The sequence below is a fragment of the Mirounga angustirostris genome, unplaced genomic scaffold (assembly GCF_029215605.1).
Source record: "Mirounga angustirostris isolate CCGP_5_RB_7025 unplaced genomic scaffold, mMirAng1.0.hap1 SCAF_5, whole genome shotgun sequence".
Classification (NCBI taxonomy): Eukaryota; Metazoa; Chordata; class Mammalia; order Carnivora; family Phocidae; genus Mirounga; species Mirounga angustirostris.
This window is the reverse complement of record NW_026991713.1, coordinates 106,656,876-106,678,587: the sequence shown is the minus strand read 5'-3', so window position 1 is coordinate 106,678,587 and position 21,712 is coordinate 106,656,876. Positions and strand designations below refer to the sequence as shown.

The 21,712-nt window shown below is 37.4% G+C and overlaps 1 protein-coding gene across 5 annotated transcripts in view; it reads right to left on the bottom strand.

Moving 5' to 3' along the window:
• Positions 1–21,232, bottom strand: part of CUL2 (cullin 2) — a 97,695-nt gene extending 76,463 nt beyond the window's left edge. The window contains exons 1-2 of one of the 5 annotated variants that reach the window (XM_064591866.1): positions 20,807–20,991; positions 20,142–20,390 (exon numbers count right to left, since the gene is read on the bottom strand). The gene's annotated coding sequence lies outside the window, so the exon portion shown is untranslated. Of the gene's footprint in view, positions 1–20,141; positions 20,391–20,521; positions 20,697–20,806; positions 20,992–21,047 lie in introns of those variants that run through there. The other 4 variants (XM_054507287.2, XM_045874186.3, XM_045874185.3 and 1 more) reach the window with 4 other exon arrangements.
• Between the last annotated feature and the right edge of the window lie 480 nt (positions 21,233–21,712).

Below are 21,712 nucleotides of genomic sequence, written 5' to 3'. Positions count from 1 at the left end.
CATGAGAAATATGCAAGAGACACTCAATAAAAAGGTTTTGGCTCCAAATCCTTGTATGTACTCTTTAAACTGGGGAATGAGGGTAGTATGTGGGTGAATATGAGAAGACACAAGAAAGTAAAAGGGTTTATCTTCCCAGAGCCTTAGTTTAGGTAAAAGATTAGGGAGGAAATTTACATTTCTATCAAAACAAATGAAGGGTAAAGTAGAATGCAAAATCCCCGTGAACCTAAAAAGATAAAAAAATTTATAGATTTCGAAGACTATCAGGGTTGCAGCAGAGAGCTGAGGCTCCATCTTAGATTCTCACAGTATCCAATTCCACTCCACTAATGAAAGCATGGCTCTAGCATGAAACCTCTGGTTCCGGTGACCTTAACCAGCCTAGAAGTGAGCTAAAAGATTTCTTTTGCCTAGCAGACAAGCTATATTCTAGAAGTTAGCTGGTTTCTGAAACAAAAGGGTCCTAAGGGTAGAGAAACTTGGCTCAAGTGCTAGATTCCAAATGCTTCTCAATATCACATCAGAAAAACAGATTAAAAGAGAACTCTTAGGGCGCCTGGGTGGCTCAGTTGGTTAAGCGACTGCCTTCAGCTCAGGTCATGATCCTGGAGTCCCTGGATCGAGTCCCGCGTCGGGCTCCCTGCTCGGCAGGGAGTCTGCTTCTCCCTCTGACCCTAACCCCTCTCATGTGCTCTCTCTCTCTCTCATTCTCTCTCTCTCAAATAAATAAAATCTAAAAAAAAAAAGAGAACTCTTAAAGTTAACTTTAACTGAAGAAGAACTGAACTTTTCTGACACATGTTTTAACATCCTCCCCAAAGTTTTCCGTAATTACTAGACAAGGCCTGCAGCTAGCCTGCAGACAAGGCCAAATAAGGAGGAAATCCTTTCTCTTGTCTCTCCTACTGTGTAGGAAATAGGGGGGTAGGAAAACAATGGGGAGAAGGGGAAGAAGCATAAAGAAAAAAAGGAGACACGGAGAGGAAAGTGGCTACACACCCCCAGCCCACCAACTGGATCTAAGCCCTTCTTACATTTCTGTCCTGAGAAGAAAAGAACTCAAGGAGTCCAAGGAAGAAACTTCAAGAAAGAGAAAGAAAAGGAATCAAAGAGAAGCCAGACAAAATCCAAGAGGATGTGCCACACTGAATCAACAACAGTCTTTCCTTAACATACCAGAGACTAACCACCAAGCTTTATTTAAATTTCCAGTACTAACTAGAATGGATGAGCAGTAATCTGAGAGTAAGAGTGAGTGAGTGTCAGCGTATGTGTCTGTGTGTCGTGTATGCACATTGTGAGTAGGGCTAGGGGAGAAACAGGAAGGGAGGGAGGACCTAAAGCTCTAGCTCTACAAAGGGAATTAACCTTAACTCCTTCTCACCCTTATTTACCACATCCTATCGAACTGTGTTCCTGAATATTTCCTAAATTCATCCATTCCTATAATATTTATATAGTACTTACTATGAGCCAAGCACTATTCTAAGTGCTTTATATAAACTAATTTAATTCTCAGAACTATCTGATTAGGTAGGTCCAACTATTCTCTCCATTTTCCAGATAAGAAAACTGAGTCATAGGGTGATTAAGAAACCTGCTTAAGGTCACAGCGCTATTTTAATGGTGGCCTCAGAAGGATTCAGACCTGTGCCGGATCCCATGCTCTTAACTGCTATATGCAACTATACTGCCTTACTAGCATCTTGGGTGAATCTTAAATACTTGCCAGGCACCATTCTAGCCTCTGAGGATACAGTGGTCAATAAATAAAATTTGTGACCTTCAAGGTTAGAATCTCAGAACAGGCAAAGACAAAGACAAAAATAACCTACCTACCAAAAAGTTGACCATGTCACTCTTGTACTTAAAGCCATTTGGTATTTTCCACTACAGATAGCACAAAGCTTAAGCTCACTGACAACCTGGCACACTAAGCTTCTATGATTTGACCTTATTAGTATAAGCATCTCTCCAGCTTCCTCTTCTCATGGGACTCCCTTCCTTGACATCATAATCCAGTAACTTCTCTCTGCTTAGAGGTCATTGAACTCAACAGGCTGTTACATACACCCAGCCTTTACTCTTTTTGGTTTCTTTACCTAAAATTCTTCTCTTTTTCTTCCTCCCTCTTTCTACCCATTCACCTAACTCTTAACTGATATTATAGCCTTGGTCTAGTATATCTGTCTTTAAAAAACTTTCCTGGGCCCAGTTAAACCAGGTGAGGTACCCTATTTTATGCAGTACATGAGAAAATGCTGTACTTACCACTGTGAGAGCATTAACTAACCTGAACTGTAATTATCTGAGTGTTTCTTGAAGATAAGGTCTATTTTGTTACTGTATACCAAAAGTTGTCAATGTTCCCTTCACAATAGTTTATTCCCCTTATAAAAATGGCATTATGCCCACTGCTTGTAAATTATTTTAATGGCTACATAGATTGCCTTTTACCTTTATTCAAGTTTTGACAGAATTAGAGTGACACTGACTTCTTTGCTGAGACCAACAGGTTTATGGTAGAGTGGGTACATATGCAGTGATAATCCATTTTTAGATGGATGGAAAATATGGAAGTTAAGGTGAGAAAAATACTAGCTTAGTGAAACATACTAGAAATTAATGAACCAATAGCTGAAAGTATGCTGAAATTGTCTCCTAAATTCTCTGCCTGCACAATAGAAAGCCCATATAACTAAAAATCTAAGTTCCTTCATCTTATTTAAATTGTTTACATGGTAATTTATTCATGAGGAATTTATATAAGAATGATACAGAACAAATAAAGAAACAGGACCATGATCACTGCACTATTCTTCTACATCACCCAAGCTGTCTGGTAATTCGTAAAAATAAATGAGTCTTCTTCATCCCTGTGCTTTACTAAAGACTATACCATGGTCCTATGCCTGACATCCTGCCAAGACCATTTCCATCCCCACTTAGATTATGTCCCACTGAGTATCTGCAAAGTTCTCACATTACCGCCTTAGCTTTTTTCTGGGTTCCACCCAGGCAATGTTAGGGGTTTTGTTTTGTTTTTAAAGATTTTATCTATTTGAGAGAGAGAAAGAAAACACAAGATGGTGAGCAGCAGGGAGAAAGAGGCAGGCTCCCTACTGAGCAAGGAGTCTGATGTGGGACTTGATCCCAGGACTCTGGGATCATGACCTGAGCCGAAGGCAGACAGACGCTTAACAGACTGAGCCACCCAGGCACCCCAATGTTAGGGTTTTTAACACTTAGGCAGTACACAGGTACTATGCTTAAGGCCCGTGAGTGTTACGAACCCTAAAAACAAATCACAGGCTCTAAATACAAAAAAAAAAAAAAATCATGTGTCATTACATTTCCAAATAACATTATGTCAACATTAATTATAGTATCTATAAAATTTTCACTACATTTGAAAACAATTTATAGACTAGATTTTCTCAGAGAACCATTTCTAAATATGTATGATTATCAACAGTAAATTAAATAATTACAAAAGTGATTTACATAAACATAGAGTTATCATATGACCCAGAAAATCCACTCCTACATATATACCCAAGAGAAAACATGGCCACACAAAAATCTGTACACAAATGTTCATAGCAACATTATTCAAAAAGGCCAAAAAGCAGATATTAACTCAAATGTCTATCAACAGATAAATAGATATATAAAATGCAGTCTATCCATACAATGGATTATTATTCCACAATGTAAGAGAATGAAGTACTATAGATGTTACAAAATGGATGAACCTCAAAAACATACTAAGTGAATGAAGTTGCTCAAAAAAAAAAAGTAGTCTGAATGCATTCTATGCTATACATATTATATATTCAAGCATTACTAACCTTCAACCTACAGGTCAGCAAAATCCAGCCTGTAGGAAACTAACTGGATAACCAGTTGGAAAGTCTTTATTTTAAATTTATCAAGAGCCACACTGGAAGCTGGAAGGTAATATAAAGCTATGCCTTCAAAATTCTCAGGGAAAATGGCTAACCACTTAGAATTCTCTATCAAGAGTGGTATCAATTTACTTCCCACACAGCGTTTTTTCACAGGAAAATAGAAGATATATTCTATCAGGAGGGAATGAAACAAACCAAGAAAGACTTGGGATCCCAGAAACAGAGGGATCTAACAAAGGAGGAACGGGAATTTCTCAGAATAGCAACTATACAGAGTTTAAAAACAACCTGTCCAGAGAGACACATAAGAATAAAGGGCTCCAGGAGAGCTATCCCCAAGAAAAGGGGAAAGAGGAACTAATAGATTGTCTCAGGTGTCAACAAACTTTTCTTGTAAAGGAATCAATAAATACTTTAGGCTTTGAGAGCCATTTAGTCTCTGTTACAACTAACTCAATTCTGCATTGCAGCACAAAAGCAGCCACAGACAAGCAGCAAATGAATGAGCATGGTTGTGTTCCAATAAAACTTTACTTACAAAAAACAGGGAGAGGGAAGGATTTGGCCCCTGGGCCATATTTTGCCTCCATCCCTTCCTTCCACACCCCTGCCCACTTTGCATAACATGTTTGGACACTGCAAGGAGTTAGCGGCTCTGGTGGAGAATAAGGGGATAATTTAGGTAGATCACATTAAAAACTAAGCAAAAGATTAAGCAAGTATTTCCTAGTTATGACACAAAAAGCCTGAATCATAAAAGAAAAAACTGATAAAAAACTGGACTTCATCAATATTAACAACTTCTGCTCTTGGAATAATGCTGGCAAGAAAATGATAAATATACAGCAAAGATAGTGGATTATTGCTTATAAAGGTAGTTAGTTATAAAGGTTAAAAAACAAAAGCAGTAAAAATAACTATAACTGTAATAATTAGTTAAGCAATACACAAAATAAAAGGATGTAAAACATGACTTCAAAAACATAAAATGTGGGGGAGAGTAAAAATGAAGATAGAGCTTTAGAATGCACTCAACCTTAAGTTGTTATCAATTTAAACAGTTACAAATATAAGTTGTTATATGTAAGCCTCATGGTAACCATAAAGCAAAACAAAAGATACACAAAAGATAAAGATACACAAAGATAAAGAAAACGGAATTTAAGCACACCAGTAAATAAAGTCATCAAACCACAAAGGGAGAGAGCAAGGAAAGGAACAAAGAGGAACTACAAAACAGCCAGAATACAATTAACAAAAAAATGGCAGCAAGTGCATATCTATCAATTACTTTAAATGTAAATGGACACAACTCTACAACCAAAAGACAAAGAGTGACAAAATGGATTTAAAAACAAGACTCATCTATATGCTGCCTATAAGAGACTCACTTCAGATGTAAGGATACACACAAACTGAAGGTGAAGGGATGGAGGATACTCCTTGTAAATGGAAACAAAAAGAAAGCTGGGATAGTTATATTAGACAAAATCAATAAGGAAACATCAACCTTAAACATGTTAGACCAGATAGACTTAATAGATATATATAGAACATTTCATCCAAAAGCAACAGAATACATTCTTCTCAAGTGCACATGGAACATTCTCCAGGAGAGATCATATATTAGGCCAAAAAATAAATCTTAATTAATTTAAGAAGATTGAAATCCTATCAAGCATTATCTCTGACCACAATGGCATAAAACTAGAAATCAATAACAAGAAGAAAACTGGAAAATTCACAAATACATGGAGATTTAACAACATGCTACTGAACAACCAAAAAGTCAAAGAAGAAATCAAAAGAGAAATAAAAAAAGACTGAAAGGGGTGGAAAATGAAAAATACAACATACCAAAATCTGTGGGATGCAGCAAAAGCAATTCTAAGATGGAAATCTGTAGCAATAAATGCCTACAAGAGACAAGAAAAATCTCAGATACTAGCTTCACACCTCAAGCAACTGGGGAAAAGAGCAAAGGAAGCCCAAAGTTAGCAGAAGGAAGGAAATAGCAAAGATCAGAATGGAAATAAGTGAAATAAAGACTAAAAAGATAATAGAAAAGATCAATGAAACTAAGAGCTGGTTCTTGGAAAAAATAAACTAAATTGACAAACCTTTAGCTAGACTCACCAAGAAGAAAAAGAGAACTCAAACAAAATCAGAAATGAAAGAGAAGACATTACAACTGATACAATGGAAATATAAAGTATCGCTAAGAAATGACTATGGACAAATAATATGCAAACAAATTAGACAATGTATAAAAAAACGGGTAAATTCCTAGAAACATACAACTTACCAAAACTGAATTATGAAGAAATAGAAAATCTAACCAGACTGATTACTAGTAAGGAGGTTGCATCAGTAATCAAAAACCTCCCAGCAAACAAATGTCCAGGATCAAATAGCTTCACTAGTAAATTCTACTAACCATTCAAATAATTAATACCAATTGTTCTCAAACTCTTTCAAAAATACAGAAGAGGAAGGAACCCTTCCAAACTCGTTTTACATGGCCAGTATTACCCTGATACCAAAATGAGACAAGGATGCCACAAGAACAGAAAATTATAGGCTGATATCCCTCATGAACATAAATGCAAAAATCCTCAACAAAATATTAACAAACCAAATTCAACAATACATGAAAAGGATTATATACCAAGATCAAGTGGGATTTATTCAACATCCTGAACTCAATCAATGTGATAGACCACATTAACAAAATCAAGGATAGGGACGCCTGGGTGGCTCAGTTGGTTCAGCGTCTGCCTTCAGCTCAGGTCCTGATCCCAGGGTCCTGGGATCAAGTCCCACATCAGGCTCCCTGCTCAGCAGGGAGTCTGCTTCTCCCTCTGCCCCTCCCCCCCATGCTCACTCTCTTGCCCTCTCTCGCGCTCTCTTTCTCTCTCGGAAAAATAAATAAATATTTAAAAAATCAAGGATAAAAATCATATGATCATCTAAATAGATGCAGAAAAAGCATTTGACAAAATTTAACATCCATTTATGAAAAAAACTCTCAATAAAGTGGGCTTAAAAGGAATGTACCTCAACACAATAAAACCCATATATTACAAGCCCATGGCTAACATTGTAATCAATAGTGAAAAGCTAAAAGCTTTAAGACAAGGTATCTACTCTCACTACTTTTACTCAACATACTATTGAAAATCCTAACTACAGCAATTAGATAAGAAAAATAAGTAAAAAGCATCCAAATTAGAAAAGAAGTAAAACTGTCACTTTTTGCAGATAACAATATTATATATAGAAAATCCTAAAGGCTCCACCAAAAAACTTTTAGAAATAATAAACTAATTCAGTAGTGTTGTAGGACACAAAATCAGTACACAAAAATCTGTTGTATTTCTATACACTAATAACTAACTACCAGAAATAGAAATTAAGAAAACAATCCCATTTACAATTGCATCAAAAAGAATACCTAGGAATAAATAACCATAGAAATGGAAGATGTGTACACTTAAAACTATAAGACACTGATTGAAGAAAACACAAATGAAAAGATATTCCATGTTAAAATGTCCATACTACCTAACACAACCTACTGAGTCAATGCAATCCCTATCAAAATTCCAGTAGCATTTTTTTTTCCATAGATAGGAAAAACAATGATAAAATCTGTATGGAACAAAATACATACATACAGAGAACAGACTGGTGGCTGCTAGAAGCGGGGAGTAAAGGGTGAGCAAATGGGTGAAGGGGGTCAAAAGGTACAATCTTCCAGTTATAAAATAAGTCCTGGGGATGTGATGTACAGCATAATGATCAGAGTTAATAATACCATATATTACATACTTGAAAGTTGCTAAGAGAATAAATCTTAAAAGTTCTCATCACAAGAAAAAATTTTTTTCTAACTATGTAACAGATGTTAACTATACACACTGTGGTAATCATTTGGCAATATATACAAATACTGAAATCATTATGTTGTAAACCTGAAACTAATATGTTATATGGCAATTATACCTCAACAGAAAAAAAAAATGAACGAAAAGAAAATGAAAAGCTGCAGCCTGGGAGCAAATATTTGTGAGATATAGATCTGATACAGGACAGATACACAACACACACACACACACACACACACACACAGGATTAGTACCCAGAACTCTCAAAGAACTCTATCTGTAAAGAACCCTCAAAGCTCAGTAATAAGAAAACACAATCCAATTAAAAACTAGCCAAAAGACCCAAAGAGTTCAGAAATATTGACAGCAAATGAGTACATAAAAGATGTTCAACATCATTAGTCATTAGAAAAATGCATATTAAAGATACCACTGCACACCTACTGGAATGGGTCAAAAATCTGACAGAATCAAATGCTGATGAGGATGTGGAGCAACAAAAACTCTCATTTGTGCAAGTGGAAATTTAAAATGAAATAATGACTTAGGCAGTTTCTCTTAAATATACACCTTTCATTTAACCCAGCAATCCCCCTTTTGAGTATTTATACAGTAGAAATAAAGATACAGATTTACAAAAAAACCTAAACACAAATTTTCACAACACCTTAATTCATAACTGCCCAAAACTGGAAACAACCCAAATGTCCATCAACTGATGAATGGAAAAACAAAATATGGTGTATCCATGCTGTGGTATACTATTCAGCAATAAAATGGAATAAATTACTGATATGTGGACAACAATAGATGATTCTCAAAAGCATTAGCTAAGTGAAAGGAAAGACTCATTTGACTAAATACTGTATGATTCAATTTACATTACATTCTGGGAAAGGCAAAAATACATGGACATACATCAGATCAATGGTTGTCAGAGGCTCAGAAAGACTACAAAAGAGCAACAGGAAACTTTTGGGGTGATATTAATTGTGGTGGTACTTACAGGACCATATAAATTTGTCAAAATTCAAAGAACATATTTTTCTATGTCTAAATTATATTTCCATAAACCTGACCCCTCAAACTCAAGATGTCCATCCTTCTGCAGTATTCCACATTTCAGTAAAGGATATCATCCAGAGTTCCTCAAGCCAGAAATTTTATTAGTCATTCTTGATTTCTCTCTTACTCTCCTCTACAAATCAATCCAATCAATAAGTCCTGTCAACTCGATCTTCTAACCATTTCTTGAATTCATCCGCTTCTTCCCATTCCCACTGACATCACCTTAATCCAAACCACCACCTCTTACCTGATCACTGCCATAGCTTCCTAAGTGACCTGCCTGTATCCTCCTTTGACCCCTTGATACATGTCACATACCATAACCAATGTAAACTTGCCAAAATGCAAATCTGATTATTTCATACACTCTGCTTAAAATTCTTCAAAGACTCTAACTTAAAATCTTTAGTATGTATCATGTATTTAGTTTAACAAAAAAAAAGTTCTCTGTTGTCTAATTTATCACTCTGACATCTTTCCCATAAAAGTTGGTAAATATTTTAATAATATTCTGATGACAAAGATTTTAAAACAAGTTATTAGTTTTAAGAGAATAGCTAAGTAACCTATGGTAAAGATGAGAATAAAAAAGTAATCAGGAAAATCAAATTGATGAGTTATCTAGATTTCTGATAGAAATGTTTTAAAATCTCTTTTAGGTTTTCTCCTCACTACACATACTTCATTCCTCAGAACACTAAAAGCTGACCTGTCACTAAGAATCTTAACTTTCCAGTGAGTTTTAGGTTTCTGAGGCTGAAAGAGAGCTCCAAATGAACATGCTACTACCTAAAGTATGATGTGTTAACATAGCCTGACAAAATTGTTTTAAAAACAAATTTATGAATAATAGCAGAAATAAAAAACGTAACTTTGCCAAGATCAGATGGATCTTAATTTGAAGCAGTATTGTTCTTCATTTGGACATTTTTCTTTTTTTTTTTTTTTAAGATTTTATTTATTTATTTGACAGAGAGAGACACAGCGAGAGAAGGAACACAAGCGGCAGGGGTAGGAGAGGGAGAAGCAGGCTTCATGCCGAGCAAGGAGCCCAATGCGCGGCTCGATCCCAGGACCCTGGGATCATGACCTGAGCCGAAGGCAGATGCTTAACAACTGAGCCACCACCCCCCAGTATGCCACATTTTTTGACTTCCAAAAGTATGATTTATGAATAATCTAAAAGGCTAAACACATAATATTGTGATTCTCTTTTATAAGATGTATTTGAGAGAGAGTCCATACACACATGTGCATACACACGTGGGGGAAAGGGGCAAAGGGAGAGGTAGAGAGAGTCTCAAGCGGACTCTGCACTGAGAGCGGAGCCCCATGCAGGGCTTGATTTCATGACCTTGAGATCATACCTGAGTGAAAAGCAAGAGTTGGAGGCTTAACCAACTGTGCCACCCAGGTGCCCCGTGACTCTCTTTTTAGTAAAAAAACAAAACAAAACTACCAAATGATGACTTATTTCAGTATCGACCACTACTGACAAAAATTTGGCCATTCCAAGAATTACCAGTAATATAATACTGGGGCCTAAATTAATTTCAGATAGTCAATGTACCATATTTAGTTTTTCAAATGACATTTAATGGGCTTAGAGCAGGTTATATTCTAATTAATATCATTATAATTAATATAATTTGAAAGAAAATACTTAAGGCCCAATACAGAACATTACTAACTTTGCAGTATTTTCCATTTCCATAGGAAATACTACCTCTACTATACAAACTAAAAATGCTGTCATTTCATATAAAAATAAGCTACAAGACTGCATCTAAACAATTTCATCTTACTGTATTCAAATGAGTGAGCCAATAGATAGAGCCAAAAGATATCTTTGTTATTTGATGAGGCATAGGGTACATGCTTTTTGCTGCAGTAAGATTTGATCCATGGAGCTCTAAGTACTCCACAAATGGCATTTCCATCATATGTTAAAAAAGGAAAAAAAAGACAAAGTAGGGGAAAAACAGTAAAGAGAAATACAGTAGTCTCTCATCAATCTCAGTTGGCAAAATGTACATTGCAGGAAGAAAACCCTTAAGTCTCAAAAAAAGGGAGGATAGTGGGGAGTAAGGAATGTATTTATGCTACAATAAGTAAGTTATAGAAGGCAAGTGTTTCCAAAATAAATCCACCTGACCAGAATTAAAGACCCTTCTCTCCTCAAAGAACTTGAGATTCTCCCCAAAGTCTCTACAGACTGTACTTTTTTTCTCAAGTTTTCACATCGCTCTTATCAGCATGAAGTTTAATGTCCCTTTTACTAGCTGAGAATTCTCACTTTTTTCTTAATAATTTAGGCAAGGAATTTAAGACACCAACCAGCCTTAAAAAAAAAAGAAAACCATTCTCATATACCTATCTCAAATGAGTAAGAGAACTTGAATTTGTCTAACTCCCTCAAAGGTAGGCAAGCTCACACTGGCATGCATGCTAAACAAAGCTGTGACCAACCAGCCTTTTCACAAATAATTACAAGATCCAGAGCACAACTCCTAGACCGGATCTTCTACCGAAACATTAAAAAGGGTTACCCTAATCATCCTGTCTTTGCACTACCCAAAGAATTGCAATATTTGTTATCCTATTCTTTTGAGAGCTAAATTAAATCACATATATTTAAAAATCTTGGATTTAAATCTTTTCTCACAAATACAGGCTAAGATGCTAAGATTAATAGTAATTTGCTTTATCTGATTTGTTTGTTATGGGTTACCTAGCTTTTTTGGAGGAGGGAATCACATACTAATCAATTTCTACTGGTTTATTATTAGCTATAATAAAATTCAGAGTCCTTGCTTCATCTTCCAATTCCTGTCAACTTTATCACTATTTCTCAACTGGTCCTTTTTTCCATTCACATTAATATACTTGTGAGCTGCTAAATATATTAACTCCCACTTAAATCCTGGCACAGCTATAAAGACACAGACATGGGAGAGTAAGAAAAGGTGATACAGCTATGGCGGATAAACATCAACTTTGCTGACCACCTCCTGTTTAAAATTCCAAAAACAGCATGAACAACACAACCTCTTACAATCCCATTCTTTCACTTAAGTGTCCCTTAAGGTAAAGAATAAAGACAATCCAGTGGCACCTGGGTGGCTCAGTCAGTTGAGCACACGACTCCTGATTTGGGCTTGGGTCGTGATCACAGGGTCGTGGGATTGAGCCCCATGTCGGGCTCTGTGCTCGGTGGGGAGTCTGCTTCTCTCTCTCCCTCTGCCCCTCCCCCTGCTCGTGCTTGCTCTCTCTCTCTCTCAAATAAATATTAAAAAATAATAATAAAGACAATCCAACACAGCAAGTTATAAAAAGAAATGCAAAATAATGACACCAATTTTCCTACAGGAGGGACCCTAAGCAGGATGTATTTGCCCATTCCTTACAATCATAACAGCATCTAATTAGAGTTGTCAATAATAATAATAATAATAATGATAATAATAATGATGATGATGATGATAGCAAATCTTTATTGGCTGCATATATTCCAGAAACCATGCTAAATAAATTTTAAACATTATCTCATCAATTCTTCAGAATAACCCTAAAATGGCTATTATCATTCTCCCTGTTTTAAAAATGAAGAGACTGACATTTAGAAAATTTGGGTAAAATACATATATAACTATTAACTAGCAATCCCCGAATCTGAATCCAGATTCATCTGGCTTCAAGATGAAGCTCTTATCCACTGTCCTCTACTGCATTTATTATTTGCCACTGTAGAAACTAGAGTTGGCTCAGAGGAAGTGGATGGGATGATAGTTCAGCCTTCTAGAAGAAGGCAAGTCCCACCTAAAAAGCTGAATGTCTTAGCATGGTGGAGGAAGTTTCTGCCAGATGTCAAAACATAAGAAAGAGGGGCACCTGGGTGGCTCAGTCAGTAGAGCATGTGACTCTTGATCTCAGGGTCAACTCTTGATCTCAGGTTGAGAGTTCAAGCCCCACACTGGGAGTAGAGTTTACTTAAAAAACAAAACAAACAAGCCATGAGAAAGAAAGAGAGAAAGGAAAGAAGGAAAACACTGGTCTCAAAAATGAAAAGGTGTGAATCAAGAAACTAATATTCTAAACTGGCCCTGTCAATGACAGTGTGATCCTAGGCTAGCTGCTATTTCACTTTCTCCATCTGCACAACGTAAAAACAGTATAAAAAGACAATATTTATAAATACATCTCAAGTTTGCTGGACAACGCTAAGTTTAGGTAGTATTATTTTTTACTCTTTTCTGTAATTTAAGTTTTCCATCCATGTTTTTGAATCTAATGAAGACCAAAACTATACCACTGCTGAAATCTTTATGCCTTTACCTTTCTCATACTTTATTCCCATATATCAATTTTTTCCCCCATATATCAATTTAAAAGGCTTTCTTTCACTCTATTTTTCTCATAAGCAGTTCATTTTAATGTTCACCTGTTTCAGATAGGAAAAAATACAATTCCTTTCATCATAATGCCACACAATTTCCTTAATCCTCAATTACCTTCTTTATAACTGATTTTTAGCCCTCTAAAATTTAACTTCCAAGCTAGTCAAAGTTTGGAGATAAGTGCCAACATAAAGCATCTACTGATAATCCACACAAAATACACTGTCCTTACTTACATGCAAAATTTAACTCAAAATGGAAGACCTAAACTTAAGATCTAAACATATAAAAATAGAAAACTCATATAAGGAAACACAGGGGAAAAGCTTTGACATCCGATTTAGGAATGATTTCTTGGATATGATAGCAAAAACACAAACAAAAGAAAATCAGATAACTGGTCTTCATCAAAATTTAACTTTCATGCATCAGAGGACACTATCAAGAGTGAGACAATCTACAGAATGAGAGAAAACATTTACATCTCATATGTCTGAAACATTTACATCTCATATGTCTGAAAAGAGATTAATACCCAGAGTATATAAAGAATACCTTAACAACAACAAATTTTTAAATGGGCAGAAATCCTGAATAGACATTTCCCCCAAAGATACACAAATGGCCAACAAGCACGTGAAAAGATGCTCAACATCACAAGTCATTAGGGAAATGTAAATCCAAAATACAATGAGATACAACTTCACACCTGGTATGATGTCTATTATCACAACAAGCAAAGATGCCAAAAATGAACAATGGTGAGGATGTGGAGAAACTGGAATCCTTGTGTAATGCTGGTGGGAAATGTAAAATGGCACAGCCACCACGGAACATTTCAGCAGACCCTCAAAAAACTAAATACAGAATTACCATATGAGAGCACCAATTGCTCTTCCAGGTATATGCCCAAAGGAAATGAAAAGCAGAGAATGAGAAAGATACTTGGGTTAGAATGTTCACTGCAGCATTATTCACAATAGCCAAAAGGTGGACAGAACTGAAGTGCCCATTAACAGAAGAATGGATAAGCAAAATGCAATATATGTAAAAGGAATATTAATAATTCATAATAAAGGAGTAAATTCTGATACATGGTACAACATGGATGAATCCCCAAAACAGTATGTCAAATAAGATATACCAGACACAAAAGAACAAATACTGTATGATCTTCCTTTTATAAAGTACCAAAGGAGACAAATTTATAAAGACAAAAAGTAAACTATAGGTTACCAGGTGCTGGCAGGAGAGGCAATGGTGAGTTATTGCTCAATGGTTGCAGTTTCTATTTGGGATAATGAAAAAGTTTTGGAAATAGTGGTGATGGTTGTGAAGACACTGTGAGTACAATTACTGCTAGTGAACTGTACACTTAAAAATGGTTACAATGGGAAGTTCTGTTATGTATATTTTACCACAATAAAAAAAATACAGAAAAAGGCAGTGTCCTTCTAAGTGTTTAAAATCCAGATCATATGGACAACAAAGTTCTGATGCAAAAGAAAGTATCTGAATCTCAGTGCAAAGTGATCTCTAAAAAATTCTAAATGTAATTAAAACAATACTTAGAACTATGAAGACAAAATGTGATTACTTCTGGTTTATACAGACTTCTACCAAATAAAAGAAATATTTTGAAAGCTTAACATGTTTCTTAAGGTTCAGGACTATTTGGGGATCTTCTTGTTACATTCATTATTCTGGTAACTTCATACCAAAGTAAGCTCTATTTCTCACTATCAGAAAATAGTAATTATAAACAAAGGGGGATGGCTAGCATAAACTCTACAGTGTCTGGAATCAGAGTTATCAGTATGAACTCGTGGTTTAATAACACACATAGATAAAAAGATACAGAAATAAACATGGATGTTTGCATACATGTGGATTAATGTGTACACATAACATTTATTTCTAGCTCTGTCTGCTGAGAGGGCCTAATAGGAGCAACGACACCTCAGTAGCAATAAGCACACATCACATCCAGAACTTGGTTTCTAAATATCATCTCCAATAGAAGGAACCAGAGCTCCTTGGACAAGTGACTCATTCCAGGGTCTCAGTGGAGAAATATAAGATAAACCTAGAAAATGTTATCACGCCAGAAAAAGAAGTACGTTCCTAAAGAAAAGACCATGGGGGCATGTTGAAAAGACAAAGAGCCAACCTGAAGACCATACCTGGAACAATCTGAGCAACAAAATAATGACAGCATTATATTATAAGCCATAGAATAAAACAAGTATCTATGACTCAACACTAATAAACACAAATGACTAAATAAATAAATAAGGGGCAGTTCTTCCCTACAGAAAAATTCCAATCAATAAATGTAGAAGGAAATGAGTAAAATAAAATCACCATCAGGCAAACACCACTATAATAACTGTTACAGGCAAGATCTACCAAAGAATACTGAAAACTGGGCAAAATTTGAGAACAGGATATCTGCACAGTTTCAAAGAATCTTCCCAAGATACCTTGTAATTACAAAGAGAAAAATGGTGACTTTACAAGTAGAGAAATTTGACAGACATGAGGCCCACCAAATGAGAATTAACACCATCTCAAATAGGATATACTGACATCCTGTACTCAACACTAGTAATGCTGAATGTAGGACTCAACATTACACTCAACGTTACTTCTATAGTATTTTTGCCAAAAATCCAAAACTTCAATAAATCAAGAAAACATCAGACAAACCCAAATTGAGAGACATTCTACAAAATAAATGACCACACGCTCATCACAAGTGTGAAGGTCATGAAAGAAGAGAAAAGACTATCTCAGATCAGGTAAGATTAGGGAGACACAACAACTAAATGCAATGTGGGATTCCTGAAACAGAAAAAGGACGTTATTGGAAAAACTGGTGAAATTCAAATAAGGTCTGTAATTTCATTAACAGTATTGTACCAATGTTAACTTCTGGTTTTGATCACTGTGCTCTGGTTGCATAAGTTATTAACATGAGGGAAAGCTGGGTGAAAGGTACCTGGGTGAAGGTATATTTTTCAAAATTAAAAAAAATGTTTTTAAGTATCCTATTATACATTCTCTCCCTCAAGTGAGTTAAAACAAAGTTGAGAAATTCAAGAAGTATTTACACAGGGTAGGTAAATCCAACATTTCAATATTTGAAAAGCAACCTACGTTGAAACAAGATTTAAGTCATTAAGAGATACTTATGTATTTACAGGTGCTAGAGATGTTGCCTTCAAGAAACTTACAGCTGGTAAGAGAAACAAAAACGATAAATTGTCAACTTCGTTGATAAAAAAAATTCTGACACACACACAATCAGGTTATAATCCAATTATCAAATAACAAGAGTAACATCATTTATGATGTTAAAGTATGTAAGTGAAAATCATTTAGATAACTAAAATCTTCAAATAGAACATTAACACTTATACATTTACAGAATTTTAGTTTAACACACTCACTACACATACTTCAAATGGTAGTCTTATACATAATTAGTGTCTAATGCTTCAAAAAGTACTATTAAATATTTTCCATCAAAGATTATATTTCTCCAACCTAAAAACTAGTAGCTTAATCTCCAGCAAAAAAGAATACAAGAGAAGTAAAGATAACAAAAACGACCACAAAAATAAAACCAAACAAAACAATTCTTAAATCAGAACAATCTCAGGGGTGCCTGGGTGGCTCAGTCAGTTAAGCATCTGCCTTCGGCTCAGGTCATAATCCCAGGGTCCTGGGATCAAGCCCTGCATCGGGGTCCCTGCTGAGAGGGGAGCCTGCTTCTCCCTCTCCCTCTGTGCTCTCCTTCTCTCTGTCTCAAGTAAATAAATAAAATCTTTAAAAAAAGAAAAATCTCAGGAAAAAACAGGTAGATAAAGCTACATAGCAAGTCACTGGCTAAAGACAGCTAACTGAAAATCAAAATGTCAAAACCAATATATAAAGCATTATAAATTCATTAAAAAATATTCCATCTTCCCTCCTCCAGGTAGATCAACAGGGTTCAACTGCACCCCAAAAGTTGCAGAAGATGCTAATGATCTTAACACTACTCACTGTCTCAAAACTTTTAAGGATCAAAAGACCTACACTGTTCTAGTATCTCCAATAAGCCTTCCCAAACACAAAGTAGTAACATAGGATGACTCTAAATATTCTTAAAGATAATAATACAAGGATTATGCTAACATCTGCAATATAATAGAAACATTACTGTTAAGATTCAAACCCAGGCAAAGAGCCAGATCACTCTGAATAGATATTCTGATCAACTGATTACTGAGCAAGGATTCAGTCATACATCTCAAGCATCAATAACTTGTTATAAATCTTGTAACATTCCAAATTTCTGCCTGTTTTTCCTAGACTTAACAATAACCAGTCAAAAGTCTTCACAACATTAAGATTCCAGGGCGGGTCCTGTCATCAATTTTCTTGAAATTAACTGACAGTATATACATGAAAACATTGCCTTCAATTATAATCAGACATTTTCCAGTTTATAAAGAGAACAGGCAGATAAGAAAGGTGGAACAAAAAAGAAACAGTGCAAACTTTTGTAAAAAGTCTCACAAAAAGTAACAACTCTTTAAACAACTCCACATCTGTAGGTCCAAAACTCAGAGAGGAGGGACCAACTTAGAAAATGCTGCAGTGGTTGTGATCCTGGGGTCCTGGGATCGAGCCCCGCATCGGGCTCCCTGCTCCGCGGGAAGCCTGCTTCTCCCTCTCCCACTCCCCCTGCTTGTGCTCCCTCTCTCTCTCTGTGTCTCTGTCAAAAAAATAAATAAAATCTTAAAAAAAAAAGAAAAAGAAAATGCTGCAGTATTCCAGGGCTTTTTCCACTTCTCTCTACATCTTTCCTTAGGTGGTCTCAACCTGTTTCATAACTTAAAACACCATTTCATACTCTAAAAAATACAAGGGGTCAAGGCAGGTGAAGTATGTTACCATTCTGGCAAAGTGGGGAGAAGAATATATACATATTTGCTTAAATGTGCATAAAATATATCTTTGGAAAAGTATGTAAGAAAACACGAACCCTGTTTAGCGCTACAAAAACTGGGCGTAACGGAAGAAAAGAAATAGGGGAGATTTTCACTCTGTACCCCATCGAACATTTTAAATTTTGAATCATGTGAATGTAGTTTTTATTCAAAACATAAATAAACCAACAGATAAGTAAGTGCTGATGACGCCCCACCTCCTTCTCTCCTCACTAGAATTTAAGTCCCATGAAGACAGAGATTTTTGTCTATTTTTTCACTACTATAGCCCCACTGCCAGGTCCACTGCTGGTGCTTGAAAAACATTTGTTGAATGAATGACTTCTTAACCTCTTCTCTAAACTCCAGATTGTATATCCAACTGCCTACTTCTCACCTCCACCTGAACATCTAACAGGTCCTACTTAACATGTCCTACCTATTCAGCCTTTTCCCCATATAACATACTTCCCTCACCGCCTTCTCATCTCAATACATGGCATCACCATCCTCCAGGTGAAGTCCAAAACCCAGGAGTCACCCCTGTCTCAACCAACTGCACTTTCATGCAAGTCACAAGTTCAATCAATACTTTTAGCTCCAAAATACACCTCAAAAATCTTTAACTTGTCTCTGACACACCAGTCACTACTCTAATCTACCACGGCCTTCTAACTGGTCTCTCTGCTTCTTTTCTCCTTTTATCCAATCTCCCCTGCAGTCAGATTGTAAATCAGACCAGATCACTTCCAGTTTCATAAAAATTCCAAAAGATTTTCAATGTACTTTAAGAATAAAAGCCAAACTCTTTTGGACAATAAGACCTCACCAGATCTGGCCCTTGGCTATGACCTAACTTATCCCTCACGGGGTCCACATGCACTGAGCTGTCAGTTTACTGACCCCAAGCTTGACACGACCTCTGGGAACTTCCCTGTGCTATTCTCTCACGTAGGAATACTCTTCCCTCAGACTTCCAAAGGCTAAACTCTTCTGACTTTTCAGATATCAGGTCAAAGGTCACTTCAGACAGGTCTTTCCCAACCACAGCATCTGAAGTAGTCTTCTCTCAGTCACTACCACAACTTCCCTCTTTATTTCCTTCATTGCACTTAATGATTCTCTGAAATTATTTTTATTTCTTATGTCTTATCCGTCTCTCCCTCTCCCACCAGAATTGAAGTTCCAGGAGGGCAGAAACTTCACATCTTGCTTATTGTTGTATCCTTAATGCCTGTAATAATACTTGACATACAAACCAGGTACTTAATATTTAACTGATAAATAAGACAAAACTAACTTTAAAGAAGGTCCACAACATTTAATTTAATGACAAACTGGTGAGGATAAAAGACATGGATAAACCATCTTAACTTTCATAAACCACTGAAAATCACCAGAGGATGGAGTAAAGTAAGATTATTTCAGATGCATCTGAACATTCAAATACATAGGAAAGGTATGTTTCACACTCTATGTGCATACACACTGTAGAAATGTTCCCCCAAATTATAAACAGCCATCTGAAAAGAAAAAAGGGATAACTCAAAACACTGTGTCCATCGTAATTTCACCTCTGACTCTTTTGTAAGGGTCTTTCAAACACTGTATTTGGGTAAAACAGGCAAAGTATAACCAATTTGTCTGCCTTGGAAAGTAATGTGTGATTCTAAAGGGTAGGGTACAGCCTTTTGAGTGCTTTTAAATATCTATTACGTAGTCGGTAGTCAATGAGAACAAAGTGATTATTTCCCAAATTTTACTTTGAATGTACATTTGGGACAGATCTAATTCGAAGATTTTTATATTGTCAAGTCAAAGCGCCTACAGTGTATGTTAATATCTTCAAATCTTATCTATTCTAGTTATCTAATTATGTTCAAAATGTAAACTTACACAGTGCCGCCCATCAACTGGTAATAGTAATCCCTGAGGGAAAGGGGATGATTTAACAGTAACAGTGTGCAATTCACAGATGTTTTATTTACATGCACGTATCTGTGGGTTTGTAGGGAACGGTCCAGACTCCCTAGTGTGTAAGTGCTCTGAGGAGTCTAAGGATCTTATTTCACCAGACCCTAAGCGTAGAGACAGGTCTGGAGTGCACGTAGGTTACTCCTCCCCATAGCTATCAATCTTCGCTGTCTGCGGAAACAAAAGTGAAAATACTCGTGGTAAGGATGTAAGAGATTGATGCCCCCCCAACACACCCCCAAACACAGAGTTGTGTATCCGTGTGAGCTCGTAAACAAGCAGAAGAGTACACGCACTCTCACCTTCCCTCCTTCGGAAGAAAATGGGGCCGAGGGAGGGGCGGCCAAGGCCGGGTAGGGGAGGCCCGGGATCCAGTCCAGGGGGTGGCCGGGCTTAGGGGTCAGCGCTCCGGGGAGCCGGGGTCACTTACAGGACACCATCTTCCCTCGCCGCCCCCCTTCCATCCCTTTCCCTCCCCCCTCCTCGCCCCCAACTCCTTTCCTCCGCCCCATCCCCGCCACCCATTAACCGGGAAGGGAAGTTTCCCGGCGCCTGCAGCCCGGCTCCCCGACCCTCAGCGGGGTTACCTTCTGCAGAAGCGGGACTAGGGACAGGGGACAAGGGGAGGGGGAGGCAGCCCGAAGGAGTGAAGGACGAAGCCCCCGGCGAGGAAGGTGGGCGGCGGCGGCTGTCAGCTCGCGTTCCCCAGCTCACAGCGCTGCCATTACTGTGCGCCGAGGCCGCCTCCCCGGCCGGCCGCCGCCACCGGCCCAGGAGACACGGGGGGTGGGGAGCGAAGCCCGGGGAGCCCGCGCGCCGGACGCTCACCTGCCACCGCGGGAACACAGCAAAGCTCAAGGCTGCCGCCGCTCCCGGACGGGGCAGGGGCGGCGGGGAGAGGGGAAAGGGGAGTAGGAGGAGCTGGTTACGGGATCCGTAAAACAACCGTCCTCCGGAGCGCCCGGCTTTCCCCCCACCACACACCCTTCGGGCTCCTTCTTCCGCTACCTCCGAATCCCCCCTCGGAAAGCAATGGTAGAGTCCGCGTTACGGCAAGCGCAGAGAGCCCGACTTAGTGCCATTGCGAAAGGCCACGGAAATCAGTATTCGAAGTGACTCCTGGCGGTATTCCCTGTTAATGAGACAATCACGGTTCGCTGAGCTCAAGCGACTCAGGACCCACCAAGTTTTGGCACTAGTAGTAACAATATGTCAGAAAGGTGTTTTCAACAAAAGTACATTCCCTTTGAGTTGTTTCAGACCTGTGTGAATATTCTGAGACCTACAATCTCCTTGCCAACAGTTCCATGGGCTTTTCAAATTGTCAAAAATGTATTAGCAAAAAACTATGTTCCCCTCTGACATACTCCTTTTCTAGTGGGTTTTTGTCTATAGATAAATTCTGAGACATAAATGTATTTTAAATAAAGGAATTTCTCTTCACAGTCTTCATCACTGAGTCCCCACCTCCCCAAAGCCCCCACGACATCAAC